The 24,561-nt window shown below is 40.3% G+C and overlaps 1 protein-coding gene across 1 annotated transcript in view; it reads left to right on the forward strand.

Moving 5' to 3' along the window:
• Positions 1–8,020: 8,020 nt before the first annotated feature.
• The window catches only part of LOC127630414 (semaphorin-6B-like), a 160,998-nt gene continuing 144,457 nt past the window's right edge, over positions 8,021–24,561 (forward strand). The window contains exon 1 of the mRNA XM_052107884.1: positions 8,021–8,448. The gene's annotated coding sequence lies outside the window, so the exon portion shown is untranslated. The remainder of the gene's footprint in view (positions 8,449–24,561) is intronic.

Below are 24,561 nucleotides of genomic sequence, written 5' to 3' on the forward strand. Positions count from 1 at the left end.
GGCCAGGAATTGAACCGCCAAACCTGCGATTTGTGGCCAACCCGCTCTACCAGCTGAGCCACAGCTGTCCCTGATTGGATCACATCACCCCACTACAGAGGTGTAGTCAAGACCAGACCCTCCAAGACTAGAACCTTCAAGACCTATCCCGAAGACCAAGGCCCAGACTAAGACCTGTTGGTCCAAGAACCAGGCAGAAAATTGTAATGAACCAAGATGATGAATTTATTGCAGCACTTATTTATAATATTCTACAGTTTATTTTACTTTATTGAAGTCAACAATCAAAATGTACCACCTTTTCATTTCAGATTTCCCCCAAGAAAATGAATAAAAGAAAAGTTTAAATAAAAAAAGTAAAGTAAATAAATGTTATTAAATAATTGTTTTTATGTCACAAGCTCACAGACTGAGTTCTGCTGCTGCAGCTGCTGCATTCTCGCGATGTAATTAAGAAATGTATTGTGCTGTGTAGACATCTTCATTGATAATAACGGGAGTTTTGGCAAGAGTGCACAACTCTGAGTTCACAATGAACAGGAACGGTTCTTAGCATCTTTGGGATGTGTAGCTAGCTAGCTACATATATACAATTAAATGCAATACATTTATATTAAACACTATTATTAATAGCAATTACAATATAAAGGGAAACAATCTTCAGTTACAATTTTAGTCATAAGCGTGCAGCACTATTCTGACAACAACTTAAAGAATACTGGCCACTCCTGCCTACACCTGCCACAATGTAACAAGCTTAAATGGGTCCCACGGCTACCATGAATAAAGTCATGGCCTCTACATGGCAGTTATAACAATAAATCACTAATGATTGCTTTGTGATGTTAGAGTATACATTCATGTGATGTGCATGTCGAAGCATGCATGATGATACAGAGAAGTACCTGCAAATTCACAGGAATGGTGAAGATGCCATGCAAACTAGTGGTTGAAGTAATTATCACATTTAGTACTCTGGTAATATACTCTGGTCTTTACCAAGACCATAAGCAGAGATCCAGATCAAGACCAAGACCAAGACTGCATTTATAAAACCACAAGATCAAGACTCCAACTCTGCCCCAGTATCTAATTAAAGCTACACTCAGTAATTAAAAACACTTTTATACATAAAGAAATTGTTGTTTTTCAGTAACTTGACAGTAGTTCAGCTGTTTGCACAACAGTGTGACTTTTCCAGTAATGAGCTTCTTTTTCCAACAAGTAGTGGTGTACGCAAACATTTTTACCACTATATTTAATACTCCACGTTTAATAACTCTTTTGTACATTTAAGTGAGTAGTTTCGCTTGGAGGGTTCATATAAACAAACCGGTTAAAATAAATCACTCACCAATTCACTTAAAAACAATTTAACTTTAATTAAATAGGTTTGTTTAGATGGAAAATGAACCAGTTTAAATAAATGATGCAGCGACGCACTTGAGCCCCTGGCCAGAAGTCAATGTGTTTTTTTTAACTGAGATATTTATAAAACATTTGATAAATAATGTTCAATGTTTAATTTAGTACTGTATCAATTTAGTAGCATTTCAAATAACTTTGTTGTATTATGTTCAGTTTAACATTGTAACCCTAATTAAGATCTTAATAGCTTTTGTGCTAAAAACTGTCACTGTTCTGACTGCAGAATGTATAATCTGATTACTTCTTGTTATAATTTTATTTTTTTATATTTTCTTAAAAGGGGTCATGACATGCCTTTTAATTATTTTAATCTGTTCCTTGAGGTCCACTTAAAATATCAGTTATGTCTTTGCATAAAAAACAGTCAAAGATTTGTAAAATATGATAATTTTACACTCTTATTCTGACCCTCTGTTAGAAATGCTTGGTTTTGGTGCTGCTTCTCCTTTAAGATGCCCACTGTTATGATTGGCTTTCTGCTCTTGACTGACCTGCTCTCTCCTTGCCATCTCACGTTACTGGGTGAGGCTACGGAAGTGTTGTGGAGGTGATCAGATGCAAATGTATACCACAGTGATATCACAATGTGGAGGAAGTAAAGAATGAGTCATTTTGGCAGCTTGGTTACAACAATATTTAATTATTTATTTTTTGCAGTGAGGAGGAAGTTTTGATAGTACAACAACCTCTTATATGTCAAAAGACCAAAGAAAATGTTATTCTCTTGTCATGACCCCTTTAGCTTTAATGTTGTTAGCTACTTTTTGTAAGTAATCTGTAGTGCAGCTAATTACTTCTTTTTAAAGTGTAAATCAACTGTAATTTAGCTAGAGTCCAAGCTGACTACCATATCATTCAGCCAGGTAACATAAACAAAATTTTCTTTTCTGTTTTATTATATAGAATAGTAATATTAAAGCATTGTCATTGCCTAGATGTTGTTCATTAGCGGACCTATTTTTTTCCCTTGCATACCAAGATTAATTTTTGTGTTTTTAACTCCAGTTTGCTAAGCAGAAAGCATGAAGTGTATACAGTGATGATTCACAATTAATTGCACTACTTTAATCAACATTATCTTTAGACAGGATTCAATTTTGTTGCAATAGCAGTGCATAGAATGTTAAAAGAGATCCTGGGACTATAGATATGAATGAATAACTACTCTTTGTAAATAGAAAACCCCTACATGTCAACAGTCTAAAGCACAATCCTCTTAAGACTATTGTCATAAGACATAAGGTCACAAGTGCTGTAATTTTAAACATGAACACTCTACCTCTGATTCCAGCGAGAGATCTCATCTCTCCATATCATTCAATTACGCACTTATGCACACATACCTTAACCTCATGTCTGAAATCACGTATGTGCCAGCAACACTCGGTATCAGTAACATAGAGGTTACAGAAACAAATCATGACCAAGGTGAAATATGCTACATAAACTTCTGCCCAGAGACCAGTTATCATTTAATAACATATTTGTGAGTGACCTTGGCCAGAACGATACAGGAATTGGACTGAAACATATATCATGTGGATTTAATATAGATTCGAAGACCTTGCATCAGCAGTAAAATATAATTTGTCTGCCACATCTGTCCTTTTCATTAATTTCCGATTGAATGATCTCTTCTAAAAGTGGATTGAGTGACACAAGAGTGTCTAATAGCTGCCTAGATTGACTGTTGAAATGATAGCTCTTCATAAGTGTGAAATCATCATAATTTACTTACACAGATAACGTCCATTAATTTCATGTACTCGCTCTGCGCAATTGACATCCCTCATTAATCTGAAATATTCAGTCTCCATGTATATATCCAGATTAGGATATATGTACCAGCTTTAAATAACCCTCAAATGACAGGAGGTAGTATTGTCCTGCTGTATTAGATGCTGTGAAAGTATCACTCGGTGAAAGCCATGTAATTCATCATCACAGTATTTCTGCTAGGAATTTGCTGTTTACATTACATTGTCATTCCATGACATTCACATGAATGCTTTCCCTGTGTCTCTTGGAATGATTCCAGTGTTGTACAAAACTTAGAAATCTTTGAAATGTCTTGTACAGTTATCAGGCGGGATCTATTACACGGTTCCAGGGAATTCACAAAACAGAGTGGGCAGCATTTGATATTGCTTGAAATACACCCCTCTGCCCCTGAGCTGACATTTTTAGAAGCATTTTACCAAACTCATCTGAACATTTATAGAGGTTAAAGCTAAAACTGAAACCGTTGTCTCCAGGGCAACGCAACGAGAGCTTTTTTAACAGCTACAGGCGCATACCGTCTATTTTCAAACAGAGTAAGCCAAAGAAACAGTATGACATCATTCAGCATGCTGTTAAAGATAAATACACAAGTCCACTATTCTGCTAGCTTATTCCTCCTAGAGGCTTTCTAGTGTCCCTGACATGCACACAAGCCCCATGATATGCCTCCTTTGTTTATTGGTCTAGGGCCATTTCAGGTGTAGGTTGCCAACGGGTCAGTGGCTGACTGCAGTGATTTCATCACTCAGGGTGAGGTGAGATCTCTGATTTGCTCAGAAATCAGTGCCGTGAAAACCTCATGATAGACCACAGCTGCCTTACCAAACAAGGGCTTCAACTGTGGCTCAAAGACCATTGAGAAAAAGAGAGACGAGGTAGCTATTGTCTTCCCATTTTCCACTTATCTCCATTCCCCCCTCTTCATTCCATTTTTCTCCACCAACATAGTGGACAGGATTTCAAATGACAGCAGGGTGACATATGCTTGATATCAAATTTTAAAATATATAAAATATTATACAATACATAAAATAAAATAGCATTTATCTGTAAAATACATACAATTTGCATGCAGTTTTTGTGACCTAGTTTCAAAGGGATAGTTCACCCAAAAATGAAAATTCTCTCATGCCATCCTAAATGTATGAATTTCTTTCTTCAGCAGAACACAAACATAGATGTTTAGAAGAATATCTCAGCTCTGTAGTTCCATACAATGCATGTGAATGGTGACTAGACCTTTAGCTCAAAAATCACATAAATTAAACTTAAAAGTTATCCATATGTTTAAATATATATCTTCAGAAGCGATATTATAGGTCTGTCCCACTACCCACATGCAGCTTGATTGTTGGCTACCATGACAATCTCCCCTTCTCTGCGAAATAGCACAATTGATTGTTTGACTGGTCCAAACCAGCTCTGTTCTATCAGCGCTGGATGTCTACCAATTTCAAATGACCTGTAATTGCATTTGCATTCATGAATGTTGAGTCATGGCTCCATGGAGAGTTATTTATTGAGACTTGAGTACAAATGTTTTTTGATTTGACTTATACATGTGCTTACGGTTATGGAAAAAACAATAAAGGAAATGGTTCGATTTTGGGTGGTTGACAAAACTTCACCTGGTGATTGTAACATATTGTTGTGATTTGCACTTGTTGTGTGGATAATTCATGGTGAAAAACACTGAACAAATAGGGCTTGACTGCCAACAGATCAGAACTTCGACTAAGTGCATGGTAGCTTTTAGAAATCTATAGCATTGAGGAAGTTTAGGCCATTAGGCTGTTTGGTTTAGAACCAGCACAATGATCTATACTGTGTTTTATGATATGGAATTATGGAGTGAAATCTTGTTACTGCAGGAAAAAACTGAGCTTCTGTAAAGCCAGTGTACTCTAAGCAACAGGGCGAAACTGAAGTATCCCATCCCATTAAAAAGTCTGATATCACAAATAATGGATATGAACACGGAATAAACACTGCTCGGTTGTTTGCTGGCAGCTATCAGGACCTGCAATCAAATCACAAGGAAATGGAGACATGATGGTTGGCTTGTGACTGCACGTAATTCGATTGAGCTTGATCACATGCAATGTAGCCCTTAAGCTATGATATATGTCATTACCCAGAGATATCACATTTCACCTCATATTGTGGGGTAATTGTGACCTCACTGTCCGTGCCTAATCACAAGCTCACCCACATCCACAGGGAATGAGAACTTAAAAAAATACACCTCTTCAAAGTTCTTTGTGTCTGATAAAATGCCTCGTTTCGTGTTCCCAACATGGTTTTGTGGCCCAGGATTGAAGAAAATGTTCCATTTCAGAGTGGGAGTGTAGGATGAAAGGCAGGAAGAACAATACTGTTCCTCTTTTTTGTTTATTTATTTGTTGTCAGATCCGCATCGTTCTCTTTTGAGAGCTTGACTTCAGATCAAATGCGGGGAAATGAACAAAGCAAGATCTTTCCGCAAAATTTGGCCCAATTTGATAATTTTTTAAAGATCAGAGTAAGGAAAATATTTCTGGGTAATTTTAAACCACTGGGTCTCAGCCAACTCAATTACCCCAACTGCAACTGTTCATGAGAAAATCTTCATTACCTTCATGTGCAAGGGCCTTAATTCTCACAATGACTTTGTATTTGCTTTTTAATTAGCAAATTCTAAAACAGGGGGTTTACAGTTTTGGAGGCATGAGATTATGATGTTTTATCCACCGTTTTTCTGACCAACAACTGGGCACCATGATGATTCTGATTGCTGCTGGACTGTTTTTTGGTTGCGGTCTCCATACAAATCAATGAGAAACAACAGTAACAAGTGATCCAGATGCAGTACAAATATCTTATTAAGTGTTAGTTGAAGATTAACTTGTGTAGTTGTTGGTTGTCATAACAAATCTGTAGTTAATGATATTAAAGTAACTATCCTCTGGCCATCACTTCATGTTTTATACCCACTTGGCTGAGTAACAGTCCAAAGATGGACATCGCCACTATATAAAGGCTCTACGCTATGGAGCCACATGTTCTTGTATTTGGTAATTTAATACGCGAAATATCACACTTTCCACAAAAAACATAAACCAATGCCTCTTCTGCATACAGGAAAAAAGGTGGATAATGGTGGGGATTTTGTTTCATCCCAGTGATTTGCCTTTTGAATATTTTCACCAAAACTTTCACCACTTTTAGTCATATTCGAGTGATACAAAAAGACTGGAAAAAAACGACAGAAGGTTGGCAAACAGTAGCCTACATAAAATATGGATCCACTTGCATCATGCTAAATGATGAACCATTCAGTGTGTTGTAGACTATATTTTATGAGGTGCTTGCAAATAGCAGTTGAAAACCTTTGAAACTAATATGACACTTACAAACCAAACTTGGCTCACTCACTGGCTTGATTGACTTTTTTCGCCTTAAAGAGGGTTGACAAATTACAGAGGGAAGCCTAATTTTATTCACATCAAAATTAAGTAGCCTACAGCTCACGTTTACTGTCAGTGGAGGATGATTTACGTAGTTGTGCCAAATATTGAATCACAGACTGTCATGATGTGCTCTCACTGCTGAACACGGTTATGTATAGCGAGCTCGTAGACAAACGGAAGGGGGTGCATGTTCTGAAAGGTTGAAAACCCTTTGCTCCAGAACTTGTGGTATACACCACACACCTAGATTTGTCCTTTTCCTATTCTGTTGCTTATGAGTTCTTTTAAAGGGACATTTTCAAGTGTCTTATTGTTACTGAAGTTCCTGCCCCAGGCATCTTCAGCGTGAATGATGAGGTCACTAACGGCTGAGTATAGCCATCAACTGTTGTCTAGATTTTCACGGTAACTTGGAAGAGTATCTGAGATAGAGGAATGAGAGAAAGTAGAAACAGGCGGAGATGGTTATTGTTAACCTCCCTAATTGTGTTGTGCATTTTAATAAAATGTAATAATTTAATAAAGTTGTTCACAAGCAGTTCTTTAGAAACAACAACAAAAAACTAACTTAACAACCTTAATTTAAAATGTCACAAAGTCTGCATGCAATTGGCCTTATAAACCAAAGAAAGGAATATAAAATGCTGTAGTGTTCCTATCGGCTGTAGTTTAATCGCAACAGATGCATTAGTTTGGCTTTTGATATAGGCTTTACATGTATTAATTCTGTTGCCTCGAAGTCCCCTGATAAGAAGCCAAATTATCATCTTGATAGTCATTGCGTTTAAGTGTATTATTATATATATATATATATATATATATATATATATATATATATATATATATATATATATATATATATATATTAAACTCGTCTCAGGCTGCAAATTATTCAATTCAATTTTGACAATCCCATCAAACAAATCTCAATTATTTATTTTATTACCCCAAAATGATTAACAACAAATTAATTCCGCTCCAGTGCGCTACTCTGTTCTGCGTCAGGTTTTTGCATAGACTTGCGTTTAGCTGTGGGTGACAGAGACTTCAGAGCAGCGCTGAGATACCGAACACATGAACTTTCTGCCTTTCAAACCAAATGCCGTAGAGCTAAACGCCGGGTATGGGGATTGCAGGAAATATTAAATGTCTACCGGACAATGGGAGTTTCTTATTTACGGATACCAGAGAGACTGGGACTCACATTGACGGAGGAAGCGCCGCGCGCGTACCAAACAAATGAACAAGCCTTTTTTGTCCACGCTCTCAGGACCGAATACATTCTATTGGCGCACAATATAACTATTGTAGCGATAGGTGACTGATAAGGCAAGTGTTTCCAGTCACATTTTCATAAGGCACAGCTGGTTGAGCTTGCTTGAACTGTTTTTTTTTTTTTTTTGCCATCATTTGTTAAACACAAGGCAGCTTATTCCAAATGACTTCTTGAATTCTGGATGTCTTTCTGAAGGGCAATTGTACGGCTGCAGGACCAAACCGGGAATGCCATTTGTTCAGGAGCTACATAAACAAGCTTTGTTGCGTGGTGTGTTTTTTCCTCCCGAGGACAGGTGCTGTTGTGTACGTTGTTCTCCGGTATGGACATACATGCAGTGACACAGTTGTCTTAAGGATGTCAGATTAGGGATCGGATCTGCAAGGAGACAGGTGCGATAGAGAGGGGTAGATTTCAAACGGACCCCTCCTCTCTTAGTCATTCTGGATTATAGTCCCGAGGTGGCGAGTCATTCACAAAGAATCGGACGCACCTTTCCCGCGACTGTTATAGGTAAGTGAGTGGGTTTATCAAATGATAAGGTCCTGTTCGGGGTTGTAGTAGTTGTGCCCGGCTTTTCCTCTCCATACGCAGTACGCACTATGTTGCTGCGACGATGGGTTTGGCTCCGCACGCGCCCTGAATTCTGCGTCCCTGCTGTTTCAACACTAATGATAAAAGTATTATAATTTTGTTCCTTGTAGATATGCATGTTATTATTGGCTATTACTGAAGAGATTCTGCATGTGTAAAAAAAAAATGTGCATGGCTTATTATTTTGACGATATTTATCTAGTTTTTGGTCATCGGTTTTAGTTGTGTGAAATTCAGGTTGTGTTAAAGCAATACTGGTCACTGCAATTAAGAATATAATGATACATTTCCTATTAATCACATTTAGTTAGGCTTGCTTATGTGCCTCTAAGCAAAAAAATAAATAAATAAAATTCCCTGCAGCTTTCCCTTTTTTCTCTCTTTTTTAATATTAAAAGATATAGATATAAAGATATATAAAGATATAGACTATATAATATTTTATAAATTGTAACCGATACTTTGTCTTGTCCTCATTTTGCTTCTCTCTCCCTGTTTAATATTATTGTTATGAAGTGTCTTGCTCTCATGTCTTCTACATTTTTAAAGACCTGTTTAATGGATCTAGCTGTGTTTTCTTTTCTCATTCTCCTGTTTCTCATGATCTGACATTAGAAGTGCAACTTTATTGGGTAGAGACTGTACAAGCTTTGAACAGTTGGTGGTTTGTCTTTGGTTTGCTTTGTGCCTTATCATTCAGCTGTATGAATGTACACGCATCTCGCACACATTCGGCAGACGTTCTTAGCCCACCACACTAAGTTGGTTGTGGTGTATCAAAGTTGTGTTTTCATCTTTCTGTCTCAACATGAGAGCAAATTGTATGAATTGCTGGTTGTGCAGCACTTGGTTCTCTCTGCCTTCTCACTGTGAGACATGGTTTTTGTTGTTGTCCCCCTGTTTCAAATTCAAATAGCCATTGAGCTGCCTTTTGTTATCCTTCAAGGTTTGTGGAGTGGAAAGGGAGAAAAGTGTGAGAGCCATTTAAAAGAGAACCCTGGAGAGAGGAGATATGTGAAAGGAGGTGAAAAGAGAGTGAGCCACTTTCTTAGTGAAGGAAATGCAAGTTATGGACAGGATATGCTTTCTCTTATGATTCAGGCTTACTGCACAAGAGTCCCTAGATGCAAAAACTGTCTTTGCACAATCTTTCCTTTAGAGTACATCAAGGGTTGTTAGCATTTTCTGACTCAGAGACTCTCAGCCAATTCAAGGACTCCTTAATGTAAAAATACTCTAATTTATCTGCAACACTGTATAGTACCTTTCAGTAATATCTTTAATAAACAATATTACATTATGCTAAACAAGAGTCTATAGCTTTTCAGTCTACCTTTATATTCTTTGCCATGTCCTGAATTTATCGTTCCACCATATTGTCTGATAAATATACATTTACATTTAGTTTAATTTACACCTCTAATGATGGTTTTATGTTCTGGAGAACCCAACAAATAAGGTGATATAAGAGGTTGTTGTTTTTCCAGAGCAAAAAAAGCTAGAGAACAAAATTAATTAAAGATATTTTTAAATAAACCCAATTTTCGAAATACATTTATATTTGTTTTGCTTCAGTCCACACACCCCCACATTACCTTCATGGATCTCTAGTTGAAAACCCTGTGTGTACAGTACATGACTAATGGTCTCAAGCTCCTATAGCAGTCATTAGACCTGATAGTTTTATTATTATGAATTTGGCTGTTATCATCCATCTTCTTTGTTTGGTTTGAGTCCAGTTTAAACGTTTTACGTTTTCTCATTCCACTGTCCCTAAAGCCCATGATTCAACACTAAGGGTGGCATTTGTCTGAGCGCGTCATTGACCTCTCTGAGCACACATATAAAACCACTCATTACACACTGAATTATCATTAGCACCACAGCACACAATGTATTCAGTGTTTCCTCTCAGTTTCTGTTCATTGCTGTGTATGGTTTGTTATTATACAAGCAATGAATAAAGCTGTCAATTGCTCTGTAGTTATTTGTTTCTATTCTCAACAGTGTCATCTCTGCTGGTTTTTGTATGTCTTTAATTCAATTAATTTCTTAACAGACTGTTCAGTGGAGCTGTTTTAATCCCCAGCAAGCACAGGGCTGTTTTATTACCAGCCTTACTTAATGTCGAGATGTGCAACTTTTCCAACATGAACCTAGCTTCCCGCTGATTTTATTGGGATGTAATTCAAAGGATATTCTGAAATGCGATTGGGGGATTAGAAGAGGGGATGTAGGGAAAGAGAGAGGGAGTTATGTTCCTTCCAAGTTTTCTTGAATGGGTGCCCTGTTTGAGTGCGCCCTTTTCCCCTAACAGCCGTGCTTCAGCCTGCAGTGCAAGTGTTGAGGCTACTGTGCCGAGGGAACAGGTGCTGCGGGCACAGGGGACACACACGTTAAGACACTCACAAACATGCTTACAGTTGCCCTCGGGGTTTTGCGTCACCTGAACCTGGCTCAACCCTATTCCCCTTTGGACCCTATCAGAGGTGGGTCTGCTCATCTGTGCCCATCGTAACCATGGCCAGAGGAACCACCCCAACATGGGGCCCCTTAAGTAGTTCACCCAAAATGACAATTCTATTGTAATTTACTCACCCTAAAAAAGGCTTTTGTAACCCTTATGACCTTTCTTCAGTGGAAAATAAAAATAGTGATTCATAGCAGAATGTCCAAGCTGATTTTTTCATTCAATAAAAGTGAAAAGTAAACACACAACTATCTAGTAAGAATTTCTGTGAATCATTTCTTAAATATGTATTAATTTCTCACACAAAGCTATTGCATGACTTCAGAAGATTTGGAATATAGAGCAAAAGTTAAATGGACAACTTTCATGATACCTTTAGGGTGCATTTTGAGCTTGACAGCCCCTGGTCCGCATCCACTTTAATTTGACTGATGAGTGCAGATTTTAAATTCTGCTAAACTAAAGAAAAGTCATACAGTTTTGGAATGACATGATGTGGGTGAATAAATCATAGTGTGTAAAATAATTTCCATTTTATTTGGGGTGGGGCAGGTGAACTAATCCTTAACTCTCTCCCTGACATTTCTGTCCTCCTCGCTCTCTTTATCTGTCTTTTACTGTCATCCTTTTTCTTTTTCCCCTCAATCATTCTTTTTGTAAGCCTTCGATTTCTCCTTATCTCAAACTGTCATTTTCCCTGTTCCTCCTTTTTTGGTCCAGTGCCTATCCTTCCTTTCGCCTCCTTTTGCTCTCTTCCCACCTCTTTCTGTTTCTCTCCCTCACTCTTTCTCTCTTGTCTTGATGTCAGACCCTCCCAGACAGAGTGCTTTCTCTCAATGCGCTGTGACTGTCAGGCTAAAGGACACTGCCCACTGGGACTCTGAAAGGAACAAATTGACTGGAACAATGTTCACGCTTAGCGTGTGGAGCTTGCTGAAAAGGAAGGTAAAAGGGAGAGTTGAGGAGCATGCTGGGCCAACATGAAGCTTGTAAGTAAGTTGAAGGCTTTGTCTGAAAGCTGAAAAATGTTGCATGGCGGTAGGAAGGCAATAAGGCTGAATCCAGTGTTTGTGAAACATCTGTCTACTAAGATGCCCTCATCTGGTCGATTTAAAAAAAAAAAAAAAGCATCAACCAGGAATCCTGTGCATGCAGTTCAGCAGTTGATGGAAAAAATACAAATGCTAGCTGACAGGATTTTGTTTATTTATTTTTTCTGAGAAACTTTAGTCACTAAACATTTGCTTGGTTATGTCCAAGCCTTGCTTGAATTTGTATCATATTATTAGACATGACATTATGGTGCCTTGGAAGCTTGTCTGAAACAATTGTACCTTCATGCACAAAATTCTGCCTGTGAAGTCATTGATTGACTAGGTAGCAAGGCCCAGGCCCCAGCCATAGGTTTTGGACACAGACATGCCCACCATTTCTTCAACAACAACTTGCCCTTCTTTAACACAAAAAAGACAATTTTCCCATCATGTGTCTATGTCTGGTGAAGGGTTAGGTTTGGAGTTGCCAAGGGAGCTGTAAACACATTAAGCAGTGACCCCCACAAAATCTCATTTCCCATGATCCTCTTGCCCTGGGAGGTTAACCCCTCCCCTGACCTGCCATAATGTGGTGCTTAAGGTCACGGCTCCACCCATTAAAATTTAATAAAGCTCTTTAATTCCCCCTCAGTGAAGACTCTTTCCCCTGCTGTTTAATCACACGGCCAGCCTCTCTCTCATCCTGTCTTCCTGTTCCTTTCATCTCCAACCCTTTTCCTCTTTCTCTTCCACTTTTTGATGTATGTTTCCAATCAGTCACATCTTTCATACTCAGCCAAACAAGAGATTTCAAAATGTATCTCGAAAAAGCCCATAATGAGGTGTAAGTGGATGCAGTTCCTGAATTAATGTTACTTTATAGAACCTCTCATCATCTCGCCTTTCTTTTTCTCTTTCTCTTTTTCCCTTTCCTTTCCTCCTCTCTTATGAGACAACATTTAAATGGGCAGCTCGTCCAAGCTGATAAAGTCTTGGTTACATAAGCTACATAAATACTGGCTCTATACATAGAGAGCTTGCACAATATTGGAGAGATAAAGAGTTTTGTATGTGGAGGTCTCTGTATGACTCTGATGCTTTCAGAAGACGGAGAGGGCTGTGAAAGTAGATGCTGAATGCGATTCCAGGGCTTCATCTCAGAGAACGATGTGATGAGAAAAGATGGTATGTGACAGGAGTTTGTTAGTCTGCCTGGGCATGAATAAACAGAGCGAGTGTGTGTGAGAGAGATCGACAGACAGAGGATGTGTGAGAGTGTAAGAAAGACAGAAATAAAAAAAAGTGTGATAGTTTGTATGTGTTTGAATGTGTTTCACTGCCGCCTTTGCTTGTTCTCTGGGGCCCAATCACATCTCTCTCACACTGTGGCGGAAGCGCTCACAGAAAAATTGTTAACTAAGGGAGATACTAACGAGAGGCCCCAACGAGGAACTGGGAAAAACACTGCCAGTCAGAGAAGAAAGAGAGGGGACGGAACTGTCACCCACACTCACACAAACACGCCTTAAAAAGATCTACACACTCTGCATCTGTTTTCTTTATCTCATCTCATGCTGCATCAGTCTGTCACCCTTTGTCACTTTCTCCAACACACACTGAAACACACACACATCCTCACATTGTTGCTTGCTGTGTTTGGCAGGTGTTGATCTGCAGCTGGTGTGAGAATATCATCTCTCAGGTAGTGATGAAGTGTGTGTGCGTGTTGAAGATGAGGAAGACGAATGTGTAGTTGACTCACACACCAGTGAGAACAAATCTTTTCTTCTCATCTGTAGTACACACACACAAACACGCACACAGAAACAAATGAGGATGTTGGTACATGTAACCAAAACACACTGTAGTTCACACTGTAGTATAAATTTGTCATAATTTACTCAATTACTTTCTTTCTTCGATGGTACACAAAATGAGATATTGGGCAAAATATTGCCATTAGTCACCATTCAATTTCGTTAAAATATTTTCCATACACTGGTCAATGGTGACTGAGAGTAACATTCTGACTAGCATCTCATTTTTATATAATTTTTTTGTTCCATGGAAGAAAAAATTTAACAAGGTGCTAAAACAATTCGGACCCTACATGCAAATTAATAATGTTATATGTGGTGGCAATTCATTCTTGGTGAATTCCCCACTAATTGTTTAACTACATTGGTGTTTTTTAAGGATATTCCCCTTTTTTCTCTTTCTTTTTCTCTAATTTTCTCCTCTTTATCTATGTCCGAGAGGCTTGTTCTCAGCCTCAAGGTAATTAACAGCATACCACATTCTGTGACCAGCAGAACGCAATAATGTATGAGAGAAAACTAAAGTGAGGGAGAGAGAGGAAACAAAGTGGCCCTCAAATGAATGTGGGGCACAAAGGGAAAGAGAGGGAAACTGAAAGATGGGAGAGAGAGGGCAAAGGACAGAGGGCAGAGGGACAGATGCCAGGCAATGAGGCAATGCGGAGAGTGGGTGAGAAAATGAGAGATCTTGTAGGGGGCTCTGGAGAGGGTTTGAGTTTTAGATTTTCATATTTGAAATTTAACTGCAGGGTTGGGTGTTGGACTCAAGAGCCCCTAAAATATTAAATTAAAAGCTCAAAGGAACCAATCCATGTATAGAACCCTCTGAGTTCCTGAACAAATCAGTTCACAGAGCCAAACAGACTTCAAGATGCGTAGTGCATATGGTGACTACCTCTCTTTCTCTCTTTTTGAATGAATTTCATGAAAACATGTCTGGGTCATCTTTCACCCTAAAATCAAAACAAAAAAGAACAATGTAATGTGAATTATGTAGAGCATTCACCCAATGCTCGCTGGTAGTTGAATGTGCCTCTGTAGCCACCATCCGGGTTACCAAACAGCGCATGCGCAGGAGGTGGTGTAAAAGGTTTATACCAGGCTAGGCTACTGGTGACTGTACAAGCAAGCTAATAAACAGAGTTCGGTTTATAAAGTATTCAGTCTAAATGATCATTATACATGGTGTCAGAAGTGAACACGGACACATTTGATCGTGCAGTTCATTCATCACGGAGCGCACGACTGCTTGCCGGTCAAATAAGGACAATAACAAGCTTTTAACGTTGCTACCGGCTATTCTGCCAACGGACATAAAGTGCGTCATGTCGGACGGATTTCGCAGACCCCCTTGTCTTTGATGAGAACATCGCGGAGAGTTGGCGAGTGTTCGAACAGGAATACAACATTTTTATCGCGGCGGCACACTTTGACAAGCCGGCCCGCACACAAGCCTACATTCTCCTAAATCTCGCAGGATCAGAGGCCATTGAAAGGGAGAGGTCGTTCGTCTACGCACCCGCGGTGAGAGGACCCGACGTTGACGACGCACCGGGACCCATCATCACTCCGGCTGAGTCAAAAGAGAACCCTCAATGTCTGAAGAGAAAATTCCGGGCGATCTGCAGTCACCGAGTAAACATTATAGTGGAGAGACACAAGTTCAATACACGGTTCCAAAACCAAGGTGAGCCATTCGAATCATATGTCACAGATTTAAGAATAAAAGCAAAGAGCTGTAACTTCGGAACACTGCAAGATGAGCTCATCCGTGACAGACTGGTCTGTGGCATAACTGATGATAATCTAAGAAAATAATGCTGCGTGACAGTGAGCTAACTCTAGCTAAAGCTATCTCACTGTGTCAAATCTATGAGCAAACAGAACATCACACCAGGGTATTGTCATCATCGCATGCTCCTCCTAGTGTTGACAGTCTACAGTACAAATGTGGGAGGAAGCAGAGCTTTGGCTCACGACAGAGGACACAGACAGGGAGAAATGAACAGCCCATTGTCAACTGTAATAATTGTGGCGGCAGCCATGATGCCAAGAGAGAAAGTTGTCCAGCTTCAGATCAACAATGCCATGCATGTAAAAAATGGAACCACTACAAGAAATGCTGCAGGTCAGTGCAGAGATGCTCTAGGATACAAAGCTCCAGGGAGTCTGTCCACCACCTCGAACTGAACCAGGCCACGGGCAGCACTGCTGAAGATGACTCATTCTGTATTGATGGAATAACACCAGTTGTCGTGGACACAATAGACTCAAATGTACACGAGAAAAATGTAGCATTCGCCACTGTACACATCAATGGCAAAGCTGTAGAGATGAAAGTTGACACAGGTGGACAGTGTAATGTTCTATCATATGATGCTTTCAAACGTGGAGAGCAGGGAACTGATTGACCGCTCAATAATCACCAACCTTGTCGCATATGGGGGAAACATGATCAGCACTTTGGGCTCAGTTGTCCTGCGATGTCAGCTTGCAGGCCAGCAATACAATCTACAGTTCCACATTGTGGAGAGGAATGTCCAGCCACTACTAGGCCTACTAGCATGCTTACGCATGAAGCTACTGACGCTGAGCAAGGATGTTCACCAACTCAGTGTGAACACAGATATCAACCTGCCACACAAGATCTTCACAGAGTATGCAGATCTCTTCAAGTATGAACTTGGCAAGCTACCGGTGACATATTCTATGAAAATAGACCCTGACGTGCAGCCTGTCGTCCGCCCAACACGCCGCATCCCTGTAGCCATGCAGGACAGAGTGAAAGCGAAGCTAGAGAGAATGACAGACCTGGGTGTCATCACTCCCGTGTCAGAGCCAACTGAATGGGTGTCATCCATGGTAGCAACAAACAAGAAACAAACAAAGGACATAAGGATCTGCATTGACCCCAAAGATCTAAACACAGCCCTAAAGCGCCCCCACCATCCAATGCGCACGGTTGAGGAGGTTGCATCACAGATGTCCAATGCAACACTGTTTTCGGTACTGGATGCCAAAAGTTCATTTTGGCAGATATCCCTGGACAGTAAATCATCTCTGTTGACCACATTTAGCACACCTTTTGGACGCTACAGGTTCCTAAGAATGTCGTTCGGAATAAACTCAGCCAGTGAAGTATTCCAGTGCGCAATGGAACAGATATTCGCAGGGTACCCCTGTGCCATCATCGTCGACGACATAATCATCGGAGGCTGCACGGAAGCGGAGCACGATGCAAACCTAAAGAGAGTGCTGGACCGTGCGCGCAAAGTCAATCTGAGACTCAACCCCCTCAAGTGCAAGTTCCGGCTGACAGAGGTAACTTATGTCGGTCATGTGTTCACCAGCGAAGGCCTGAAAGCAGATCCTGACAAGACCACTGCAATCACTGAAATGCCTGTTCCCAGAGATGTGACAGCCCTACAACGATTTCTAGGCATGGTAAATTACCTGGGAAAGTTCGTACCAAACCTGAGTGAGTTAACTGCCCCTCTCAATCAGCTGACATGCAAAGACACAGCGTGGTGCTGGCTGAAGCAACACCAAGATGCATATGACACATTGAGAAGATGCATCTCCAGTCCGCCTGTCCTGTCATACTACGATGTTCACCAACCAGTCACACTCACATGTGACGCTTCCCAACACGGACTGGGAGCAGCATGTTTACAAGGGGGCAGACCTATAGCCTACGCATCAAGGACAATGACTGAGACCGAGACACGCTATGCCCAAATCAAAAAAGAACTCCTGGCAGTTGTGTTTGCGTGTTCGCGGTTCAATGACTATATCTACGGGAAGCCTGTCACCATAGAGACCGACCATCAACCTCTGATCACCATCATCAGAAAGCCCATCTTCTCAACGACTGCAACGCATGATGCTGCAGCTCCAAAAATACAACATCGACCTAGTCTACAAAAAAGGTAAACACATGTACCTGGCCGATACCCTGTCACGCGCACCCAGAGCGTCCACACTTCAACATGTAAACGAGCTGAACGATTTTGAGGTCATGTCAGTCAACCGAGTCTCATCCAGCCGCTTAGATGAACTCAAGAGGCACAAGCAGAAGACGGACTACTGCAAACCCTGTCATCTGTCATCAAACACGGATGGCCCGTCAAACAGCATAACGCTCCACCATCCATCAGTTCCTTTTTCCCATTCAGAGATGAGCTTACCATCGAGGAGGGCGTCGTCATAAAAGGTCACAGACTTGTCGTTCCCAAGTCACTGCAGAAAGCGTACACAGACATCGTGCACAGAGGACATCCAGGAGTGGAGTCCACCAAACGCAGAGCCCGAGACATAGTGTTCTGGCCCACTATGAGCAGTGACATTGACAGAACTGTACTCTCATGCTCTGTTTGCAACAGTCAGAAGCACCATCAGCAGAGAGAACCACTACAGTCACACCCAGTTCCGGACCTACCATGGTCTACAGTAGCAACTGACATCTTTGAATGGGATGGCAAGCATTTTCAGGTACTTGTAGACTCGTACTCTGGTTGGTACGAGATTGACCTCCTCAAGGACATCACTTCCACAACAGTCCTCACAAAACTGAAAAGACACTTTTCTGTGCATGGCTCCCCACATCTTCTCATCTCAGATAATGCCAGACAGTACACTAGCCAGAAATTCAGAGATTTTGCTACACAGTGGGACTTCAAGCATGTAACCAGCAGTCCTGAGTTCCCACAGTGCAACGGCTTGGCTGAAAGGGCAGTGCAAAGTGCCAAGCAACTGATGGAGAAGTCGAAAAGAGATGGTACTGACGTGTTCCTCAACCTTTTAAACATGAGAAACATCCCTCGCGATCGCAGCTTGGCTCACCTGCACAAAGACTAATGTCTAGGCAGACCCGTACTACCCTCCCAGTCTGCAAACAGTTATTGCAGCCAGCATCCCTCAACACCCAACAAGTCACAGCCCAGCTCCAGAAGAAGAGGCTCTCCCAGAAGCTGAGCTATGACAAGTCCAGCCGTCCTCTTCAACCACTGCTGGAAGGCGAAGTGGTCCGGATGCAGACCCCCCGGGGGTATGATCGCATGGGCACAGTAGGAAAGATCTGTATGGAGCCGCGGTCTTACATCATCCAGTCTGGAGGCAAAGACTACAGGAGAAATCGCAGACACCTCCTGCCTGTAGCCGAGCGATCTCCAAATCAGCCTGACTGCGTCGACCTACAACCCCTCAACCCAGCTGAAACGCTTCCCATTTACGGGGAGGAACAGCGGGATCCCACGGACACTATACCACCACCAGTCCAGGTACCCGTAGCTACTTCGCCTGCCCACGTTGGTAAGAGCCCCTACACAACACGTTTTGGTCGTACAGTCAGACCAAACCCCAAATACAAAGATTAAATATTGGACTATGAATGGACCATTTAATGTTCAGTACGATGACTACAAAGGCAGTCATGCCTTCCTTGGTTACATTGGTTATTTTGTCTATGTTTCAGTCAGTTTAAACATTGAAGTTCTTATGTTAAAATTGAATATGGTTATATGTTGTTGATGATACCATAAGCTAAAGAAAGGGGATGTAGAGCATTCACCCAATGCTCGCTGGTAGTTGAATGTGCCTCTGTAGCCACCATCCGGGTTACCAAACAGCGCATGCGCAGGAGGTGGTGTAAAAGGTTTATACCAGGCTAGGCTACTGGTGACTGTACAAGCAAGCTAATAAACAGAGTTCGGTTTATAAAGTATTCAGTCTAAATGATCATTATACAAATTATATTTTCTGCAAAGAAATTGATGCCTATTTTGTACCATTATGGGTCTTGCATTGTGACAGTACTTCATGGCAATTAAGCACATCTCCCCCTCCAAATCTTCATAACTGCAATGCATACAGATGTTTTACTTTTGAGTTTGTTTGCAATTCTAATTATTCCCAATGATGATTCTCAATACAGAATTTTGTTTTATTACATTATAATAATGCTGTAATATAAAGATTTTAAAGTTGTATTATTGGACTACACAGATAAAATTAGCAAGTGATTATATCACACTAAAATCATGATGACACATATAATGTTTACTTCTTGTGGCTGTACTTTTATGTTTATTGATTTTTCCAAATCACCCTTATTTTTATGTGTCTTACTATAAAACTTATTTAGTATAAATTTTTACTTAATAAATTTACAAATTAAATAAACGAGGGACAAGTCAAAATATTTTTTTCTGGTAATCAACATTATGCCACAAATGCATTCGATTGAGCTTAACTTGCATTAAACCTGTAATAAATTCCTCTTATGGTCCTAAAGAGGCTTCATTTTTAATTCATATAATTACGTATTTTTTTCTCTTGATTGACTGTCCACTGAAGACCCCCCTTTGCTCTTGCTGACTCTCTATTTATCTCTCTTTTTCTCTTAGCATATTCAATAAAGCTTTATTGGCACGACTGTTGCATTACAGGATTGCCAAAGCTGTGTAGAGCTACTCATGAATTTCACTACACAAATAATAAATACCATTTGTAAATTCTTTGTGATTGGAGCTTATGGAGGTTGAAAGAGATTTAATAAAGAACAAGGTATAAAATATATCACTCTTGTGTTGAGGAGAAGGAGGATCTCTCTCTCTCTCTCTCTCTCTCTCTCTCTCTGTTTGTGTGTCTGTCTGTTGGGGTGGCCATCTGGAGGCAACAGGTCCAGTGTCAGCGGGCAGTTGCTGTAACACAGTTCTGTGTGCCCTTGGGATGAACACACACACACACATGCACGCACGCTCACACACTAATGTGGCTATCCTTATGAGGAGCCTTCAGAACTGCCTTAATTTTGCATGGCATTGATTCAACAAGGTGCTGAAAGCATTCTTTAGAAATGTTGGCCCATATTGATAGGATAGCATCTTGCAGTTGATGGAGATTTGTGGGATGCACATCCAGGGCACGAAGCTCCCGTTCCACCACATCCCAAAGATGCTCTATTGGGTTGAGATCTGGTGACTGTGGGGACCATTTTAGTACAGTCAACTCATTGTCATGTTCAAGAAACCAATTTGAAATGATTCGAGCTTTGTGACATGATGCATTATCCTGCTGGAAGTAGCCATCAGAGGATGGGTACATGGTGGCCATAAAGGGATGGACATGGTCAGAAACAATGCTCAGGTAGGCCGTGGCATTTAAACGATGCCCAATTGGCACTAAGGGGCCTAAAGTGTGCCAAGAAAACATCCCCCACACCATTACACCACCACCACCAGCCTGCACAGTGGTAACAAGGCATGATGGATCCATGTTCTCATTCTGTTTACGCCAAATTCTGACTCTACCATCTGAATGTCTCAACAGAAATCGAGACTCATCAGACCAGGCAACATTTTTCCAGTCTTCAACTGTCCAATTTTGGTGAGCTCTTGCAAATTGTAGCCTCTTTTTCCGATTAGTAGTGGAGATGAGTGGTACCCGGTGGGGTCTTCTGCTGTTGTAGCCCATCCGCCTCAAGGTTGTGCGTGTTGTGGCTTCACAAATGCTTTGCTGCATACCTCGGTTGTAACGAGTGGTTATTTCAGGCAAAGTTGCTCTTCTATCAGCTTGAATCAGTCGGCCCATTCTCCTCTGACCTCTAGCATCAACAAGGCATTTTCAGCCCACAGGACTGCCGCATACTGGATGTTTTTCCTTTTCACGCCATTCTTTGTAAACCCTAGAAATGGTTGTGCGTGAAAATCCCAGTAACTGAGCAGATTGTGAAATACTCAGACCGGCCCGTCTGGCACCAACAACCATGCCACGCTCAAAATTGCTTAAATCACCTTTCTTTCCCATTCTGACATTCAGTTTGGAGTTCAGGAGTTTGTCTTGACCAGGACCACACCCCTAAATGCATTGAAGCAACTGCCATGTGATTGGTTGATTAGATAATTGCATTAATGAGAAATTGAACAGGTGTTCCTAATAATCCTTTAGGTGAGTGTAGATTCTATCCCCTAAACATAACACTCACAGAAAACTTTCAAAAAACATTGTTTAGTATGATTTTTAAGATATTTGAATTATGGGGACACTAGAAATGTCCTCATAAACCACATTTATAACCTTATTATTATTATTATAATCTATAGGCATAATGCCCTTGTAATTACCAGTTTGTAACCTAAAAATTGTCCTCGTAAACCACCCAAACCCGCCCACACACACACACACACACACACACACTCACACACACACATGCACACACATACACACACAAATCAATCTGGCATTTATCTTTGATGTTGAGTGTCCTCACTTGTTAAGAGCACTCTGTGTGGGGAAAACACACAGCAATTTTTGGCTCGTGCACATAAACAGAAGAGGGAGGAAAACGGAGAGAGAGTGCTCACGTTCGTTTGATTAGGGATTACAATTGTTGGTTTCAGAGGACAATTTGCTAATGTATTTTGAATCAATTGCAGCACATTCACAGTGATGGATTTTGCTCTAGTAGAAAAAATTATGCTAATCAGATGCTGTTGTAGTCCTTTATGTGTGCATGTGTGTGTGTGATGGCATATTTGTATGTTAATGTTTTTCACCCCATTGTGCTCATAAGGACTTGAATGGATATGTGTTGAAATAGTTTAGTGAGACAGGAGCCTGACTGCTCACCCCGCTGCCAAGCTTCTGCATTTTCTCTCAAATGCCCCATGTGAATATTCATACCCCCTTTCAAGCTTTTTAATAACTTGTTTTTGTGGTCAACATCAGAGGCGGCTGCCATTTCTGTATAAGGCTGGATAGTGAGTGAGAGAGAGAGAGAGAGAGAGAGAGAGAGAGAGAGAGAGAGAGAAAGAAAGAAAAAGAGACAGCTTGTCAAAGCCTGAGGGATAGTGGGTAACAACACCAGCATGTCAGTAGGCACCACCAGTGATGGACATTTATTACTTGAATGGGTGATTTATTACTCTAACAAGTGACTGCTTTTGGTATATACCATATTTTGTAAGTAAAAGCTTACCTAAAATACATTTTCTAAGCCAAAGAAAAAGTGTCAGACAAATAGAGACAAATCTTTCAGCCAAGATCAGTTAGAGCCAGTTTAAATTCCAAGATGGTCTTAATAGATTTTACATGGCCAATGCAGATTGGATTTAGAGCACTGTTGTAGTGGTTCCATCCCCTGGCTTGACCAGTGTAGCCATGATGTTTGACCAGCCAAAAGCAGCATAAAAGGGCTCAAAATACACTGGTAACACTGGGTTTTCACTGGTAAACCAGCAATAAGATGAGAATTGCTGATAGGCCTTGGTATCCATACAGATTTCCCAATTTGATTTAATTCTCAAGGTCGTGATTCGATTCCGATCTCAGTATGATTTGATTTGATTCTGATTAATTTGCGTATATTTTATTTAAATTATATAATTTTGCTTACAAATGGGAACAGAGGGAACCTTGTAACTTGGTACATTGCGAAAATGTATAATAAATAAATTGTGAAGCTATTATTACAGTATATAACAATAAATTGTGAATATATTAAATATAAAAAGTAGCAGCTGGACCCAAAACTAAATCAATTAATTGCTAGTAAACCAACAAAAATATGGTTTTATCTGGTTATTTAAAACTGGATAACAGTTGGACTGGGTATTGACACAAATTTCCCAATTGGATTAGATTACAATGTACTAGTTCTCGATTCAATTTCAATGTGTTTTTATTCAATTCTGATTTATCAGGGTACATTTCAGTTTTAATGTCAATTTTTCTTACCCTTACCTATGAAAGAAATGATTTCTCATCTAATGCTGCAAAGTATATAGGGAATCTTTTTGGTACATTGTGAAAATATTTTATAAAGTTAACAAAAGGGCCCAAACTATGCAGTTTATTTGATATTTATTAAAAAAAAAAAACAGTATAATGAATGCAATCAAAAGTGAAGTAAACTTGAAAGTAAATGTAAAAGATCGATCTTGGGATTTTAAGAATCGATATCAGGATTGTTCAAATTAAAATTGTTGTTAATTGGTGAATCACTAATTTTACCCAGCCCTATAGCTGTAGATTAGAGAAAGAGAAACAGAGCCAGAGTAAATGAGATTTAATGAACTTATGAAAGATCTAAAAGCTCATGGTCATATTTTTAGTCTTATCTAAAGAGCGGCATTAGTCTTTCAGTCTTCCTCACAGTGCATACAGACTTTTAGCATAAGAGAGCTTTGGATCCCAGCTTGACAAAAATGTGACCCAGTCTTACTCTTTATGCTGCAGGGACATCACACACACACTCACACACAATCGCAGAATGCTTGTTTATGCTTTGCTTGCAGCCTAACCATTAAACAATTATCTGTTTGCAGTATAAATAGCATAGTATTTCACCCCTGCTTTATTTCAGCTTCTCTCTCAGCCTACCCCATGCCACCGCTGCAGTCATCAAGGAAACTTGATATCGACTGTGTAAACTCTAGAAATGATCAGGCAGAGACCAACGTGCCTGAGAACGCTCTCCTCTCTCCTCCTGCCTCTGTCCTCCTGCCCCCCGGGGTGGGGGGTGGACTCTGCCAAAGTTTAAAACATGGCACTTATTTTAGAACAGGCTTTTAAGGCCATTGCTGTTGCTTGCTTTTCATTCCCTCACACGCTTTCGGTTGCAGCGATTTCACCTGTCTTGTTTCTCACGGCTGTCATCGGTAACATTAGTGGTAACAACAAAGTTCCTTTGAAGTAGCATGGCAGAGGAGCA

The sequence above is a fragment of the Xyrauchen texanus genome, chromosome 37 (genome assembly GCF_025860055.1).
Source record: "Xyrauchen texanus isolate HMW12.3.18 chromosome 37, RBS_HiC_50CHRs, whole genome shotgun sequence".
NCBI lineage: Eukaryota > Metazoa > Chordata > Actinopteri > Cypriniformes > Catostomidae > Xyrauchen > Xyrauchen texanus.